Below are 18036 nucleotides of genomic sequence, written 5' to 3'. Positions count from 1 at the left end.
TTTCTATCTGTAACAACTCCAGGCCACTATTGCATACCATAGCGGCCGTTGCCGTGCGTCGAACCACAAAAGTCTATGGTTTGAATTCAGTTAATTTTTGACTGGATTCGAACTCACAACGCAACGTACGACACCCAGTCACCTAGGGAAGACATCACAGTCGAGAAAGGTCTGTCAGACAGACCAGACCCCCGAGACCAGTCCATTAACCCTGGTTATGAGCAAGGCTCGAATCGTGTGAACCCTGTACACGTCCGTAATATTCAAGCAAAAGTGATAACCGATAGCTCCTGATGTAGACTCTCTCACAGCCCCTTCGTTCGCTACGCAGTTATGCTCCCTCAACGGTCTTTCTAACAAGCGACGCTAACCGAACCAAAGGGTCCTCAGGCTCCGATGATGATGATTAAACATTTAAAAATGAAGAAAAATAAAAATATATTTGGACTCAGTAAGGTTGTTGTTGTTGTTGTTGTTGTTGTTGTTGTTGATAGTATTTGCAGAAAAGGACAAATTATGCGCTGCAAAATTCAATACAACCTCACTGTACACATGGAAGTAAGCTACCTCCATGCGATACACATGCGCTGCAAAATTCAATACAGCGATATTGATGATAATGATGATGATTAAATATTTAAAAATGGAAAAAAAAAATATATTGGACTTTGTAAATTTGTTGTTGTTGTTGTTGTTGTTGTTTTTATTATTATTGTTGTTGTTGTTGTTGATAATATTTGCAGAAAAGAACAACGTATGCGCTGCAAAATTCAATACAGCATAACTATACATGTGCGTTGCAGCCTAACTATACTATGCGTTGCAAATTCGATACAGCCTAACTATACATGTGCGTTGCAAATTCAAAACAGCCTAACATTACCCAAGGGATGTCACTTCATTGCCACATACTTTTTATCAATCGCCAAAAATGCACCTAGCATGCATCGAAATCGGTAAAATTCGACGTAGGGTCAAAGCACTGTAGTCTTTCTCAATAATACTCCAACATTTTTACCTCTTACCGATGAAAAGTCGACAAATCGGCAGGTTTTTCAATGCATCTCGTCGTCTCTTACATTCCAGATTTAAAAAAAACGGCGGCCGATTAAGTCACGTGGGCGCATTTCAAATCTAAACAATAGCAGAGCCCGTACTGAATGAATGGGCCCGACTTGAAAACCCGGCAGTAACGTAAGTTTCTCACGTCTTTGGAAAGAACGTTCTCTTGCTATGGGTGAACTGGAACTGTTAAAGTTACCAGAATTTCATACGCAGACGCACGCAGACAGTGTTGTCACCCATAGTCTTCAAAAGACGTAAGAAACTTACGTTACTTCCAGGTTTTCACGCTGGACCCATCCAGCTCTGCTATTGGTTTGATTTGAAATGCGCCCACATGACTTAATCGGCCGCTGTTTTTTTTTTAAATCTGGAATGTAAGAGACGACGAGATGCATTGAAAACCTGCCGATTTGTCGACTTTCCATCGGTAAGAGGTAAAAATGTTGGAGTATTATTGAGAAATACTAATGTGCTTTGACCCTACGTCGAATTTTACCGATTTCGATGCATGCTAGGTGCATTTTTGGCGATTGAAAAAAGTGTGTGGCAATGAAGTAACATCCCTTTGGTATGTCTTAGGCTGTATTGAAATATCAACACATATGTTTAGTTAGGCTGCAACGCACATGTATAGTTAGGCTGTATTGAATTTCGCAGCGCATAGTTTGTTCTTTTCTGCAAATACTATCAACAACAACAACAACAATAATGAAAACAACAACAAAAACAAATTTACAGAGTCCAATATATTTTCATTTTTTTCCATTTTTAAATAATTAATCATCATCATCAATATTGCTGTATTGAATTTTGCAGCGCATGTGTATAGCATGGAGGTAGCTTACTTCCATGTGTACAGTGAGGCTGTATTGAATTTTGCATCGCATAATTTATCCTTTTCTGCAAATACTATCAACTTCAACAACAACAACAACAATAACAACAACAAAACAACAACTTTACTGAGTCCAAATATATTTTTGTTTTTCTTCATTTTTAAATGTTTAATCATCATCATCATCAGAGCCTGAGGACCCTTTGACCGAACCAGCCGTGCTGTAGAGTAGCGGAACTTGGGGCCCCTCACCGGCTTCGCCGGCTCGCTGAGCCAAGCTTCGCTCGGCTCAACTGCTGAGGGCGCTAGTATGGTCGAAGGCGTAGCCGGCGAGGGGCTGTGAGAGAGTCTATTCCTGATGTAACAGATAGTCTAGGTTTCTCTCTTACAAGCCAATGACTAATCATCCCGCCTAGTGTTTGCCAACAACAACATCACTATGACGTTGCGTATTGTGCGGCCACGTCGCTAGAACTTGCTCTTTAAGCCAGAACCCGGACTCCGCGACTCTGCACATGCTATGCCGACTGAACGAAGTCATGAACGAAGTCGAGCGGACTGGACGATGTAGGAGCAACTCTTTCCTTGATATTTGACGTGCGTTCGACATAGGAAAACGTGTCTCTTCGAGATATTTAAGTCACTTCGTCGTGAAATGAAGTTAATAGTGGTAAGTAGTATTTTGATTTGACCATTTTGGGGTTTCGTTCGATTTGTTTAGTACAGTAAACCTATATGCATAACAGAAAAGCCATGAGGAGAATAGAACAAGGTCCCACAGCACTTGCAGTATGTGAAACTGAAAGGCTGTGAAATATATCTCAACCATGAAGTTTTTTAATGATGAGCATTCTGCCCGCCTTTCCGATTTACTGTCAGACATCAGTAGCAGGCAGTCGTTCTACGAATATTTAAGCTACATCTGTAGAGAGACGGCAAATGATAGTTACTTCAACTGTACGAGAATCGGGCTTCGACGAACCATTGACTTCATCCACACCCTTGCATACTTTTAAGCACACGTAAGTACTTGTGACTCGTGCCAGATGATTCCCAGAACTGTGCCTTGCAAAGGAAGTTCCCTTTAGTCGTCTTGAGTTTCCAAAATCGAAAATATTGTAGAATTAAATTGAAAACGGATCCTGAAGGAACTTTTCTATTTCTATGTGGTTAAACAACTTAAAACTTATTGTCAATCTGTGTCCAAAAGCGATGAAGTCTACAAAGTGTAGCCAAATATACATGTAACATTCCGTCGCGGCTATGTATTATGTCTGTTGCCACGTACCCGGATGATACAGCGTGTTTCGACTCACTTCACAGGAGGATAGTGTTCACCATTGGTATGCGATGTCCTTAGGTCAGATATCGCTAGACACTCTATGTACACTAAAAATAGTTCACGTTAAAATCTTCCGGCAAGCTTGTTCTTAATAATATCATGTCCAAGTAATGACGTAAAATATAACACCACTCGCACAACGTATGTTGAGCAAAATTAAAATATATAAACGTTGGTGGCCCATACACAACTGTTTGCTGTGGTGTTTTTGTCTTTGTCCTGGTGACGTGGAGCCCCTGTGAATCTTTTGATCCGTTTGTTGCCTTCTCCACTATGAATGGCTTTCAGAGAACATTTAGTACCCTCAGGAAAGTTGCGGACAAAACGACAAGATACAGAACCATGTCCGATTTCTACAATCTTTAAACAGTCGAACACTTTTCCTCGGTCTTTGTTATGGAAACATAAATCACCTTTCACCGATGTAAACTTTGGAAAACGATGGACGGACATTTTAGAATCGACAGCGTCACAACTACAAAATTGTCTCATCGAATATTATCAGTCTAATAGTGAACATAATTTACCGCAGAGAATGCAATATTTCCAAGCCAAACTACAAAGACAAACCGATTGCCGTCTGTATAGACGTCTAAATAGACAACTCCAAGAACAGATCATTAAAACTGATTCGATGATGAAACAACGTCATAATTTGAAACTAAAACAACTGCTGCCAGTATGTGAAGAAAGCAATCTGACTGTTCAGGAGGGGATAAATGTCAAGTTCGTCACCCGACGGCGTTTTGATAAAAAGATCCGAATACAAAATGCTCACCGGCGGTGTCACAATAATCTTAAAAGTGGTCGTACTACAAGCACAGGTGGGTTAGTGGTCAACCTCAGCGACAGCAGCTTGATAATAACTCTTTACTCCTATCAGGTAGAGGCCTTGGATTCTGTCCTAAGCCCAAGTCTCTTGACAAGAAACGCGTTGTTTACGATTGTGCTTCGTTTACAAGAAAAGTACGACTTCTTCATCATTTTTCTACGAAAGACGAATCTGATCAAGAAAGTGCAACCAGTCCGAATTTTCTTAAGGAATATAAACCGAAGAAGAAGTGGACACCAAAATCCGGCACCGACAAATTTGTTGACATGTATTGTTCTACCTTATTAAATGAAGCATATTACCATGAATCAAAGCATGCTGATCAAATCAATGATAACAATACTTCAGACGAACGGAAATCACTGAATGAACTGCGGAAAGATAAGTCAGTTGTAATCACCAAAGCGGATAAAGGAGGCTCAGTAGTAATACTGAATAGAATTGATTATGAGAAAGAATGTCTTCGACAACTCAGTGACACCAACTTTTATGAGGAGGAACATTCTGATTGCACTCCATCCGTCATTAGTAAATTGAAGGAATACTCGAACATACTCCTACGTTATCATTGGCCAGGATATTCACGATGCTCTCTGTAATATTGATGATACTAAGGAGGCTTACTTCTATATCCTTCCAAATATACACAAATTAACACAAGATGAACACAACAACCATGTAATACCACCTGGAAGACCAATTTGCAGTCACATAAACAGCCCCTGTAGGCCTGCTGCCTTATGGTTGGATCATATTTTAACACCCGTGGAGGCGAAATATTGTGGAGTTGATCTGGTGAAAGACACAACTGAATTTCTTGCCCATCTTGAAGAGTTCAACAGTATTCATGCCCCTCTACCAGACAATTTGTTGATTATCACCATGGATGTTCGCAGTTTGTACACAAATATACCTCACAGCGATGGACTCACCGCCTTGAACGATGCTCTACAACACCATTCCGTGTATAATAAAATCAAAATCGAGATTATCCTTCAACTCGTCTTGTATATTCTCAGTAACAATTATTTCTCATTTCTGGACAGACATTTCGCCAAGTTCAGGGTACGGCCATGGGCATTCTATTCGCAGTGAAATATGCAAATATTTTCATGGCATGGTTCAGGAAGACATTTCTCCTCAAACTCCCTTTATATGATCCCATATGGCACAAGAGATTCGTGGATGATTTAATTGAATTATGGTATCAGAGCAGAGAGACGATTGAACAGTTCATACAGATTGTTAGCACTGTCCATTCATCCATCAATTAAATTCGACGTAGAGTTCAGCAAGGAGGAACGAGCGTTCTTGGACGTACGCGTCATACGCCATGGTGATGGATTAGAAACCAATCTATACATTAAACCAACGGACTCTGAAACATACCTATCTCCACATTCCTGCCACCGGAGACATATTTTACGATCAGTACCTTATAGTCAGGCAATACGCATTCGCCGTATTTGCTCGGTAGATGAGTGGTCTGAACATCAACTACATTCTCTCAAGATCAAATTAATGTTATCCGGATACAAACAAGAGGACATTCAACCAATTAAATAACAAAGTCAATAAACTAGATCACCAGCGTTTACTGCAATACAAAACAAAATAGCAGAATCCCAATTGACATACGTCACTGACTACAACCCATTTGGCTCCGATGTGAAAAAATGGTGACACAACATCACAAGATACTAATGAAATCAGCTACAATGAAAAGAGTTATGCCTTCACCTCCGCTATTAGCATATCGTCGCTGCAGGAATATGAGAGACATCCTTGTCCACAATAAATCACAGAACTTCGTACACCAAACTTTATCTCACCCTTGCAATGCTACCCGTTGCGTAAATTGTAAATATATGCTAACCACTGATACCTTTACTAGCAAAGTAACGGGAGAACGATTCAAAGTGAGAGGCAACCTATCGTGTACGTCATCATGGGTAATTTACTCGATCGTCTGCAGAAAATGTCAACTACTGTACATTGGACAAACACGGAATATGGTCAAACAAAGACTTTCCGGCCACCGAAGCTGCATCCGTAGACGACAGTATAACACAAGCCCACTTGTAGCACCACACTTCAATGAATCGGGACATTCGGACAGTGATCTCGCGGTTGTCGTCATCGAACAAATCACAAACAAAGACCCCGTCATGTTGGATTCTAAAGAGACATTTTGGATAAAGAAGTTGAAAACAATGTATCCAGATGGCTTGAACACCGAAACCTCTCTGTCCTTTTAACTGTCATCCTTCATTCACAAGTTCCTTTCCATTGTTGCATTTACACCTGTTTTTTCGTCGACTGTTCTGATAATCAATTTGCATAATTGATTTTGCCTGTTCTGATAATGAATTTGCATAATTGATTTTGCATACTTGGCACTTTCAAACCCTAACAGTGACACATGTTCTTGAGTTCTCCAGTTGAACCTGATGATGCCCTGTCAGCAGGGCGAAAGCTAGTCACGATGAAAGCCTTTTTGTTGTGTCTCGTTGAGACCATCCTCACTTCGGATTATATATATATTTATATATATATATATATTTATATATATATATATATATATATATATATATATATATATATATATATATATATATATATATATATATATATATATATATATATATATATATATATATATATATATATATATATATATATATATATATATATATATATATATACGGATTCCTCCGTGGATTCAATCAGATTCCAAAGGAATCCAGAGATATCCATTTTGGGTACCAGGGAATCCTAAGGTATCCAATTATGGATTCTTTTATGTACGGAACACTTTTAGAATCCACAGCAGAATCCATTACAGCATTTTAATGGATTCCATAAGACAGTCTCCTGAATAATCCTGTGCAGGATTTCAATGGATTCTGCATGAAATTAGTGATCATGGGAATCCACCCACTTGCCTTGGATTTTCCCATGGTACCTTGCGTGAAATCGCATAAAATAATATTGCTCTGCTGTCATTCCTTTTAATTTTTTGAATTTCTCATGAAACGGTATTTACTTGAAACAGTAACCTGTACCTTTTGCACATTTTGTACTGTTTCATCATTTTATTTTCATAATTGTATACCAAAATTACCCTGTATTCTGCTTCTAAAGATGGCCTCTGTATCCTTTATGATACTTTTGACAGATCCATTTTAAAAGGCCTTACTTTAGTGCAATTATCGACAATTACACTGGTAATGATGCATGGACATGCTTAGAAAATAGATATGGGGCAGTTATTTCTATTATGGGGAAACAAACAGGACCAAGTTGATACATAATGTACAGCGCGGATCTTTTCTGCATTGTTCCATTTTGTGTTTACAGAATTATGTGCAGGCATATTGCCATGGGATGGTATGCACAATATCTACCATTATTGATTAAAATGTATTACCGGTATTCTCATGATATACTAGTATTCTTTCATTTTACTCATACTCACATGTTACACTACACACATCAACAATTTAAGTTCATACAACTGTTATGCAATTAAAAAAATAATGTCTTTTTGTTTACTGAACAATACTGTTCCAATGAAATATTTACAATTAATTGACACACGAGTTAAACAAAAGCTGTGGTTTCTGAAAAAAAATCAGAAACAATAATATAACCAGACTTTTTGAAACCAATATTTCAAGTCATTCATTTAACGTCTGTACAATAGTTGCAGCGATTTAAAAAAAGACTTGGCAAAAGACAATGGTAAACATTTTGCCAAAAATACAATTATGCAAACTTCACCACAATTTGAAACAGTCTTACTAAGCTGTACCCTAAAAACCTCCACACCAATTTTCAAATCACTTGGAATTGTGGTCTCAGAGAAGATTTCTTGACCAAGCATAGGAAAAACTGCCCAAAAATACAATTAATATACAAATAATCACTGTTTATGACTCGGTCGGTGTAATAACATGAGTACAGCCTGTATCTAGTCAATAAAATTCAAAAGTTGAGTGGTCTTTGTTCAAAACTAAAAATGCATAATTGATTTGCTGTACAATCGGGCCAATCCTGGTTTACCAGCTGATCTCCATATAGCGTAAAGCAAGGCGTGCAGTGTTTCATCCAGATAGAGGGATTCCCCCTCTGTTGACATGTTGGCATTTGTCAGGGAAGCGAGGCCCTCCCCATGAAATGGTGCTAGAGATACAAGTAGAACACATGAACTGGTGCAATCACCCCTGTAAATGTTCTGGTAAAGGAGGAATCCCCCTGATGATGCCATATCCTGGATGAAACATTGTATAAGCTGCAGTATATGCTTCTTTGACAACATCATTCCAACCCGGTATTGAATGATAGTGCTTTTGGTTTTCTTGAATTGAATACATCATCACTTGCCTTGGTCAACGCATTACAAATTGAGTTACAAGTTGAATAATATGATGACGAAAGAGCCTAGCCAGCTCTCTGTAAAAGGCAGATATCGGCTACATATAGATATTGGCTATATATATATATATATATATATATATATATATATATATATATATATATATATATATATATATATATTAGAAACTGGATGGATTGAAATACACTTCCACACCTGGTTGTTCAGATCATGACGTCTTTATTGTACCTCAAAAACACAACGTTTCGCTCTAAAGTTAGACCTTCGTCAGGTGTATACTGAAAACGGGAAATACAAAGATGAAGTTGAGTTAAAGTTCATTTTACCCAGACGGGATTGTGTGACAAAAAACTCGTTTGTCTGAAAATATACATGAGTAAAGAGTGTAAAGGGACTGACCTGGAGGTTACAAGGAAAATACGACACTTGTTGGTCCTACGCCTATTGCCTATATATTGCCACCCGCCGATTCGATTATAAACGATACGTAAGTACAGAGAGCATACAGAGGGCCTTCGTCGCTATGCGGAAGTGCATATACGTGACCTGTCAAAATTTTCCCACATGACAGTCTCCGGGTGCGCGCGAACTCCACAAGTGTCGCGCGCACCCGGAGACTGTCATGTGGGAAAATTTTGACAGGTCACGTACATGCACTTCCGCATTGCGACGAAGGCCCTCTGTATGCTTTCTGTACGTACGTATCGTTTATAATCAAACCGGCGGGTGGCAATATATAGGAAATCAGGCTATGTAAAATGTATATTTTGTTTAGAAACGAGCATTTAAACGTAGTCGTCAGCGATTGAAATACGCAGTTAAAGAGTGTCGAAGAGTTCAATTTTTCGAGAGAGGGCCGCGGTAACGCCGGTTAGCCAGATCATGGTCGACAAAACAGTGATGCAAAAATATTTTATATAGCGTTGTCCAAGCCCCCTTTTACTGCCAAGTGTTACCATAGAAATGCGTGTGTTTCTCATATATATATATATATATATATATATATATATATATATATATATATATATATATATATATATATATATATATATATATATATATATATATATATATATATATATATATAATATATATATATATATATATATATATATATATATATATATATATATAACACAAATTACTTCAAGTACAAAGTAATTATATCTGTTACTTAAGTTTCTTGCATACTTATTGCCTTAAGTTTATCTGATATCATTACTTTGTTCTTGAAGTAATTTGTGTAATAATTTATAATGCTCTGCTTCAACATTGAGCACTGTAATTTCTTAAGAGTGTATGTATGTATGTATGTATGTATGTATGTATGTATGTATGTATGTATGTATGTATGTATGTATGTATGTATGTATGCATGTATGTATGTATGTGTTTATGTGTATATATGTGTGTGTGTTTAAAGTTGTGACCAAAGTTTTCTATAGTAGTCGTTCTAAAAGGCCGCTGCATAATGATGAAAATCGTGTATTGTAGGCCTGATTGTTGATGACCCGACCCATCGCTTGTATATGAAGAACCTCTTTAATGTGGCCGATATCTGTCTTTTACAGAGAGCTGGCTAGGATCTATGGTCATCATATTATTCAACTTGTAACTCAATTTGTAATGCGTTGACCAAGGCAAGTGATGATGTATTCAATTCAAGAAAACCAAAAGCACTATCATTCAATACCGGGTTGGAATGATGTTGTCAAAGAAGCATATACTGCAGCTTGTACAATGTTTCATCCAGGATGGCATCATCAGGGGGATTCCCCTTTTACCAGAACATTTACAGGGGTGATTTCACCAGTTCATGTGTTCTTCTTGTATCTCTAAGGTGTAACTAGCACCATTTCAATGGGGGCCTCGCTCCCCTGACAAATGCCAACATGTCAACCGAGGGGGAATCCCTCTATCTGGATGAAACACTACACGCCTTGCTTTACATTGCATGGAGATCAGCTGGTAAATCAGGATTGGCCCGATTGTACGGCAAATGCGTAGTATATCTTTTACCCCTTCATCAGGAGTTAAAAGTCTGAGAAAGTTAGTATGTGGTCTTGTCCGTAAACTGTAATATACTGACAAAAGTTGTGCCTATTTTGTTACTGTCTCATTGATGGACATCAGCCATATTTGTTTCACATTCTCATTTTATCTATAAGAAGGAATCATCCTCCATACTATTCGCTATTTATTTGATAATTTTACTTGTGTGTTACAGAAACCAACAGTTGGCAGTTCGATAGCTGATAACAAATATACTATTAATAGAATACTGATAGTAGTGATTTATCAATTGGTCAAATCACCCGAAAATGAATTACAGAATGTGAAAGAAGTCATAATCCTTTACGCGAATAATCAATTGTCAATGACTTTCGTTAATTCAGAGAAAATGATTTTTTGAGCAAAAATGCAAAAAATTAAGCTAAAAATACAAATATAAAATTACTATTTTAATGAACCTTATGGGAAGCTACAACATTAAAATATTGTTTAGGACTTTCTATGAGTGTTATGGACCCTGCATAGTACCGATGTATTCTATTTGTCAAAATTGTGTGGCTGTATTCTTATAAAGTCTTACAAATATCCTTCATAAAAAAAAGGGTATTTGCTGGTACTGATTGACTACTGCATGGTAAATTTGCATTCACTTGTAACATGATGTGCTTAAACATCCATCACATGAATTTTGTTCAGTTCATAAAGAGTTTAGCTTCCTGTTGTGCTACTCATACACTCAATCTTACTAATATTGATGGTTACAATAATAGTTACAATAAATCAAATTGTTAATTCAGAGAAAATGATTTTTTGAGCAAAAATGCAAAAAATTTCCCCTAAAATACAAATATATAAATGTTACCACAATTTGAACATATCTTACAAAGGCGAACCCCGGGATCACGCGTACCAAGTTTAAAAGCAATTTGACGAACACTTTATGAGGAAAAGATTATGATCCAAAAAAGGGAAAATTTATCGCAAAGACAATTTTTAAAACTTTAACCACAAGTTGAACCTGCATACAGAACCTGCATACAAAGTTTCAACAAAATCTGGTATGTGGTTACAGAGTTTTAGCAATTTGCTTGAGTTTCCCTTTTTAATAATTTACAGCCTAGACGATAATTACACAGCTTGCCTGTTTCCTGTTCTGCTAACAGTTCAGTGCAACCAATGCTCTTTCTACAATTTTCATAGCTAAATATTTTGAGTCAGAGTGTACTACGTCTGAGCCATTTGAAAATACTGGACCACATAGGTAATACAACATGGTCATGGCTTCAGTGGCTTACCATGCAGGAATTTTCAGGTTGTATTCATTTTGTGTAAATACAGTGATATACAAACAGACTAGAACTACCGTTACACAAGGAGAACAATGAAACATAGGGTCAAAGTCCCTGTAGCTACTTTAGGCATGGACAGTATAGAGGACGTACATAGCATAATACCAAATATATACTGAGTGCAGAGGTCCCTTGGCAATACAATGTATTGTTATGACAGAAGAATATTTCATTACAGATCCGTATTTACACAGACATTCATCAGTAGCAAGCATAGAAAACTGTCATTTATACCTACAGTGTCTTTGCCATCCGTCTCTGACACTAGGTGGACACTTATTCAGGCAGTTTGACAAAAATGCTATCAGAGGAGTAACTTTTGCGAAACAAAGTTTTTGACAAAAAATGGTAAAACTTGTGTCAAAATACAAAATAGAAGATTTCATCACAATGTCAATATATCACACTAGGATGACCTATAGGAACCTTTATACCAAATATCAAAGCTATCAGACAAGCAGGTTTTTAGAAACGCACGTTTTAACAAAAAATGGCAAATATTGCTCGAAATTATAAAATTTTACATTTCATCATATTTTGAATATATTACATGTTGATAACCTCTTTGAACCTGTATACTAAATATCAAAGCTATGACAATTATTGTTTTATGAAAAGATGTTTGACCAAACATGACAAAAAATGCCTTAAAAACACAAAATGCTTTTCAGCTAACTATTTCTTCATGTGGGGGAAGAGATGAAAGTCTGAGGGTGCTAGGTCAGGAGAGTATGGTGGGCATGTAGAATGAGTTTGAAGCCGCAGTCATGCACTGTTGCCATGTCAATGACTGACTTGTGAGGTGGAGCATTGTCCGGATGGAACAGGACACCTTTTCTCAACTTTCCCTCGTCTTAGTTTTGTCAGCCTCCCAAAACTCCCTCAACAGGTTAGAATAGTACTCTCCATTGATAGTTTGTCCCTTTTCTAGATTGTCATCTGAAGAGTTGAAATATATTCAAACCAAGCTTCATTGATCTGGCATTGCTCCTTCAAAATTAGGCTCCAAACTTTTCACCCAACCCTCATATGTGCAAAATCTCTATTACTATACAAAGCTAATGTCTGCATCTTCAGGCTTATGCCTTTCCTTCTTGACACAAGACAACTGCTTCTTTGCGAAGTACCTCGTCTACATAGTCAACTGCCAATCTGAGTACAAAAAAGAAAAACATAGCAAGACAACTTAATATACCTGTGTAGTGTTTTGCAACAATGAAAATCTGATGTTTTGACGGGGGATGGTAAGAGGTGTTAAAGTGTATGATTAAATGCATTATTACTTTCTCAAATCAATGTCTCTTCAAAATACTCTTACAACACATCAGCTGTACCGGAAATATGTTTGGTGAGTGTATAATAGACTAAGTTACATCATCATTATTTCTTATTGCTGTTACGAAGGAAAGGCCCTCTATCATTTTTCTAGTGACCAGGTAACATAGTTTGAATTCCTTTTGTTTTCGTTTGCTTATTTGCGTGACCAGGTGTTTATGAATAATGTATTTTTGTCGTATATAAACGTGTTCATTGCCACGTCACTTTGACTTTCCGCAAGTGCTGGGATCGTCGGAAGTCCACGTCCACTGAGTTTCCCAGTTTTGAAGACCGAGGCCGACTTTACGGACTTTTTCCCGCTGGTGCCAAAATTGTGACTGCAGTCTAGAAACTTTGTGTGCCTGTTGACGCTTGAGGAAGTTCTGGTATCAAAGTTCCTGTGAGTACATTACAGTTATTTGGAAACGTCCTAGTGATAGGAGTTTTATGCTGTGACTTTCTACGAGGATTGTTGTACTTGTGCGTCGAGCTGCTACGTGGCTGTTCTCGTTGGACTGATGCGTCCGGACGGGGTTGGCACTATGGACCAGCGTGTTTCATGTTCAGAGAGCTCTCGTCGTCGCGCCTGTGGACACTTTCTGTTATTTATTTAAAAGCAGTAACTAATACGTTTTGTTACTTGGTCACGCTTAGAGTAGAGATAATTTCAATATTGTAAAGTTATTTTCTTGCTGTCACTACGTGACGTTCTTCAATAAGAATAAGGAAATGTTCTCAATAACTTGCGTGTAGTTTCCTTTATTTGACCATCTTTTGTTGCGGCCAGCGGGTCCGCTTGGAATTGTACCACTTTGCTAAAGACAATTTTAGACATCCATTTCCATTTGCCTTGCCGACTTCCCGTGGTCGTAACAAATTGGGGGCTCGTCCGGGAGCCAGTTGAACTCTAGTTTCGTATTTCTGCGAAACACGTCATTAGATGGTCAAAAAAGGATTTATCGTTATATCGTTTTGATATTTTTCATTATAATGGCTACCGCGCAAGAGAGTGTAACTATTGAAGAATTAAGGGGAATGCGGAAAGCTGACTTAAAACGTTTAGCAGATTCTGTCGGAGTTGAAGTCTCCCCATCGATTCGCAAAGCAGAAATTTTTAAAATTCTAGCTGCTGAATTTGAATTACATTATTCTGAAGGCGGGGTTGAGACTGAAAAGGAAGCATTGAGTCTAGTGTTGGCGCTACAATATTTTGAAAATTGTCACTAATGGAGTTTATCCCATGAAAGTTGTATGTTTATGGCAAAGAGAATGTTATTGTCGATGATCTGTCAAGACTTTAATATGCTGAACTTTGCAACATACTTGTCATCTTCAATCTTCTTGTGCAGTTACATTCTTTGAAAATTTACTTGCAACACTAACAAGTCTTTTAAAAAAAGGAAACAAAACAAACGTCACTATGGCGACGTTTCTTTTTTTTAAGGGGGAGGTGTTACGAAGGAAAGGCCCTCTATCATTTTTCTAGTGACCAGGTAACATAGTTTGAATTCCTTTTGTTTTCGTTTGCTTATTTGCGTGACCAGGTGTTTATGAATAATGTATTTTTGTCGTATATAAACGTGTTCATTGCCACGTCACTTTGACTTTCCGCAAGTGCTGGGATCGTCGGAAGTCCACGTCCACTGAGTTTCCCAGTTTTGAAGACCGAGGCCGACTTTACGGACTTTTTCCCGCTGGTGCCAAAATTGTGACTGCAGTCTAGAAACTTTGTGTGCCTGTTGACGCTTGAGGAAGTTCTGGTATCAAAGTTCCTGTGAGTACATTACAGTTATTTGGAAACGTCCTAGTGGTAGGAGTTTCATGCTGTGACTTTCTACGAGGATTGTTGTACTTGTGCGTCGAGCTGCTACGTGGCTGTTCTCGTTGGACTGATGCGTCCGGACGGAGTTGGCACTGTGGACCAGCGTGTTTCATGTTCAGAGAGCTCTCGTCGTCGCGCCTGTGGACACTTTCTGTTATTTATTTAAAAGCAGTAACTAATACGTTTTGTTACTTGGTCACGCTTAGAGTAGAGATAATTTCAATATTGTAAAGTTATTTTCTTGCTGTCACTACGTGACGTTCTTCAATAAGAATAAGTAAATGTTCTCAATAACTTGCGTGTAGTTTCCTTTATTTGACCATCTTTTGTTGCGGCCAGCGGGTCCGCTTGGAATTGTACCACTTTGCTAAAGACAATTTTAGACAGCCATTTCCATTTGCCTTGCCGACTTCCCGTGGTCGTAACATTGCTCACAGAATTTAAAATTGACTAAATGTTAAAATTCCCATTATCTTGATAGATACATGATTGCTGTGAGTATTGTTACAAGAGATTCATGCACTGTTTGTGAAAGTTTTGGTATAAGTGGCAAGGATGATGGTCATTATGAGGTTTTATGTGGTATGAGAGAGACTCCATTCCCACGTGACAGGTGTATGACTCCGACTGGGTCAAATAGAGATACAGATAAAATTCCAATGTCATTGCTCAAACTGGTTCAGAATAGATCACACACTACAATCTTAGATTGGTGAAGAACATGAATAAGTCACACCACTGTAGTGGATGGAGATGTGTTGACCGTCTCCATTCAAATGTGACAGGTATGTGACTCTGAGTGCTCCAAATGTCAATTGATACAACAAAATTCCCATGTCAATACTCAAACGGTTTCAGAATAGGTCACCAAGAAAGAAAATGAGAAAAACATGATATGCATAAGTAATGCATAGTGGTTGGAGATATGATGTGAGTCTCTCCATTCCCATGTGATAGGTGTGTGACTCCAAAAGGTCTAAATTACAATGGTTACATCAAAATTCAAATGTAATAATTTAGAGGGGTTCAGAATAGGTCAGGGAAACTTAAAAGATAGGAGAAGATGTGTAAGACACAAAATATGGGGGTTGGAGCTGTGTTGAGAAACTCTCCCTTCCCACGTGACAGGTGTGTGACTCTGAAAGGTCTAAATTACAATGGTTAAAACAAAATTCAAATGTAATGATTAAAAGTGGTTCACAATAGGTCAGGAAAACCTAAAAGACAGGAGAAGATGTGTAAGACACATGATATTGTGGTTGGAACTGTGTTGAGAAACTCTCCATTCCCACGTGACAGGTGTTTGACTCCGAAAGGTCTAAATTACAATGGTTACAACAAAATTCAAATGTAATAAATTGAAGGGGTTCAGAATAAGTCAGGAAAACTTAAAAGATAGGAAAAGATGTGTAAGACGCAAAACAAGGTGTGGAGCTGTGTTGAGAAACTCTCCATTCCCACGTGATAGGTGTGTGACTCCAAAAGGTCTAAATTACAAGGGATACAACAAAATGAAAATGTAATAATTTGAAGGGGTTCAGAATAGGTCAGGAAAACTTAAAAGATAGGAGAAGATGTATAAGACACACAATATTGTGGTCGGAGCTGTGTTGAGAAACTCTCCATTCCCACGTGACAGGTGTGTGACTCCGAAAGGTTTTAATTACAACGGTTACAACAAAATTCAAATGTAATTATTAAAAGTGGTTCAGAAGAGGTCAGGAAAACTTAAAACAAAAGGAGAAGATGTGTAATACACACAAATATGGTGGTTGGACCTGTGTTTTGAGACTCTCCATTCCCACATGACAGGTGTGTGACTCCGAAAGGTCTAAATTACAAGTGATACAACAAAATTCAGATGTAATAATTACAAGAGGTTCAGAACAGGTCAGGAAAACTTAAAAGATAGGAGAAGATGTGTAAGACATATGATATTGTGGTTGGAGCTGTGTTGAGAAACTCTCCATTCCCACGTGTCAGGTGTTTGACTCCGAAAGGTCTAAATTACAAGTGATACAACAAAATTCAGATGTAATAATTACAAGAGGTTCAGAACAGGTCAGGAAAACTTCAGAGATAGGAGAAGATGTGTAAGACATAAAATATTGTGGTCGGAGCTGTGTTGAGAGACTCTCCATTCCCATATGACATGTGTGTCATGACTCTGAATGCTCCAAATGTCAATCAATACAACATAATTCCTATATTAATGCTCAAATTATTTCAGAATAGGTCAGCAATGAGAATGAAAAATGAAGGAAACATAGATAAGTTACACAATTATGGTTGTTGGAGATGTGTTGACAGACTCTCAATTCCTACCTGACAGGTGTGTTACTCTGAATGCTCTAAATGCAAGTCAATACAACACAATTCCAATGTCAATGCTCAAAAGGATTCAGAATATGTCACCAGGAAAGAAAGTGAAGATCAACATTGATAGATAATGCCATGCCAGCGGTTGGAGATGTGCTGAGAGCCTCTCTTCATTCCCATGGGACAGGAGTGCAACTCCAAATTTTCTAAATGTCAATGGATATCATAAAATGTGCATGTCAATGCTCAAACAGAATATGTCACCAAGGAAGAACATGAAGGAAAACATTGATAAGCAAAACCATTATTATGAATAGAGATATGTTGCAAGTCTCTTCATTTCCACGTAAAATGAGTGAGATATGGATAAGTCATAGCCATAATGCTGTAACAGTTGTTGCGTTTCTGTACTGCGGCATTTTGTAATATGACGCATTTTGTAATAACTTACGCAAAATGTAATAAGGGTATCAGCATTTTGTAATAAAATGGTCTACGCATTTTGTAATAAGGGTATCAGCATTTTGTAATAAAATATTGTTTACGCGATTTGTAATAAGGGTATCAGCGTTTTGTAATAAAACGCGTTTTGTAACATTAGGTAACGCATTTTGTAATAATTATAAACATCCTCTGATATTGTATGTATTTCAAAATGCTTTGTGGTTTCTGAATACGTAAAAATGTAATAGCATATAATGATGTCGATATTATATCGCACTACCAAGGCTAGGTTATAATAA

General features: G+C 37.7%; 2 long non-coding RNA genes across 2 annotated transcripts in view; one reads left to right on the top strand and one right to left on the bottom strand.

Moving 5' to 3' along the window:
• The first annotated feature begins 2152 nt into the window (after positions 1–2152).
• Positions 2153–18036, top strand: part of LOC139116496 (uncharacterized) — a 37881-nt gene continuing 21997 nt past the window's right edge. The window contains exon 1 of the long non-coding RNA XR_011548316.1: positions 2153–2570. This is a non-coding gene — a long non-coding RNA (uncharacterized lncRNA). The remainder of the gene's footprint in view (positions 2571–18036) is intronic.
• LOC139116497 (uncharacterized) overlaps positions 11692–18036 on the bottom strand; it is an 11935-nt gene continuing 5590 nt past the window's right edge. The window contains exons 2-3 of the long non-coding RNA XR_011548317.1: positions 17300–17499; positions 11692–12987 (exon numbers count right to left, since the gene is read on the bottom strand). This is a non-coding gene — a long non-coding RNA (uncharacterized lncRNA). The remainder of the gene's footprint in view (positions 12988–17299; positions 17500–18036) is intronic.

This window comes from Ptychodera flava, chromosome 17 (assembly GCF_041260155.1).
Source record: "Ptychodera flava strain L36383 chromosome 17, AS_Pfla_20210202, whole genome shotgun sequence".
In the NCBI taxonomy this organism is placed as follows: domain Eukaryota; kingdom Metazoa; phylum Hemichordata; class Enteropneusta; family Ptychoderidae; genus Ptychodera; species Ptychodera flava.
The sequence above is the reverse complement of the archived record's forward strand: the minus strand, read 5'-3'. Positions and strand labels throughout refer to the sequence as shown.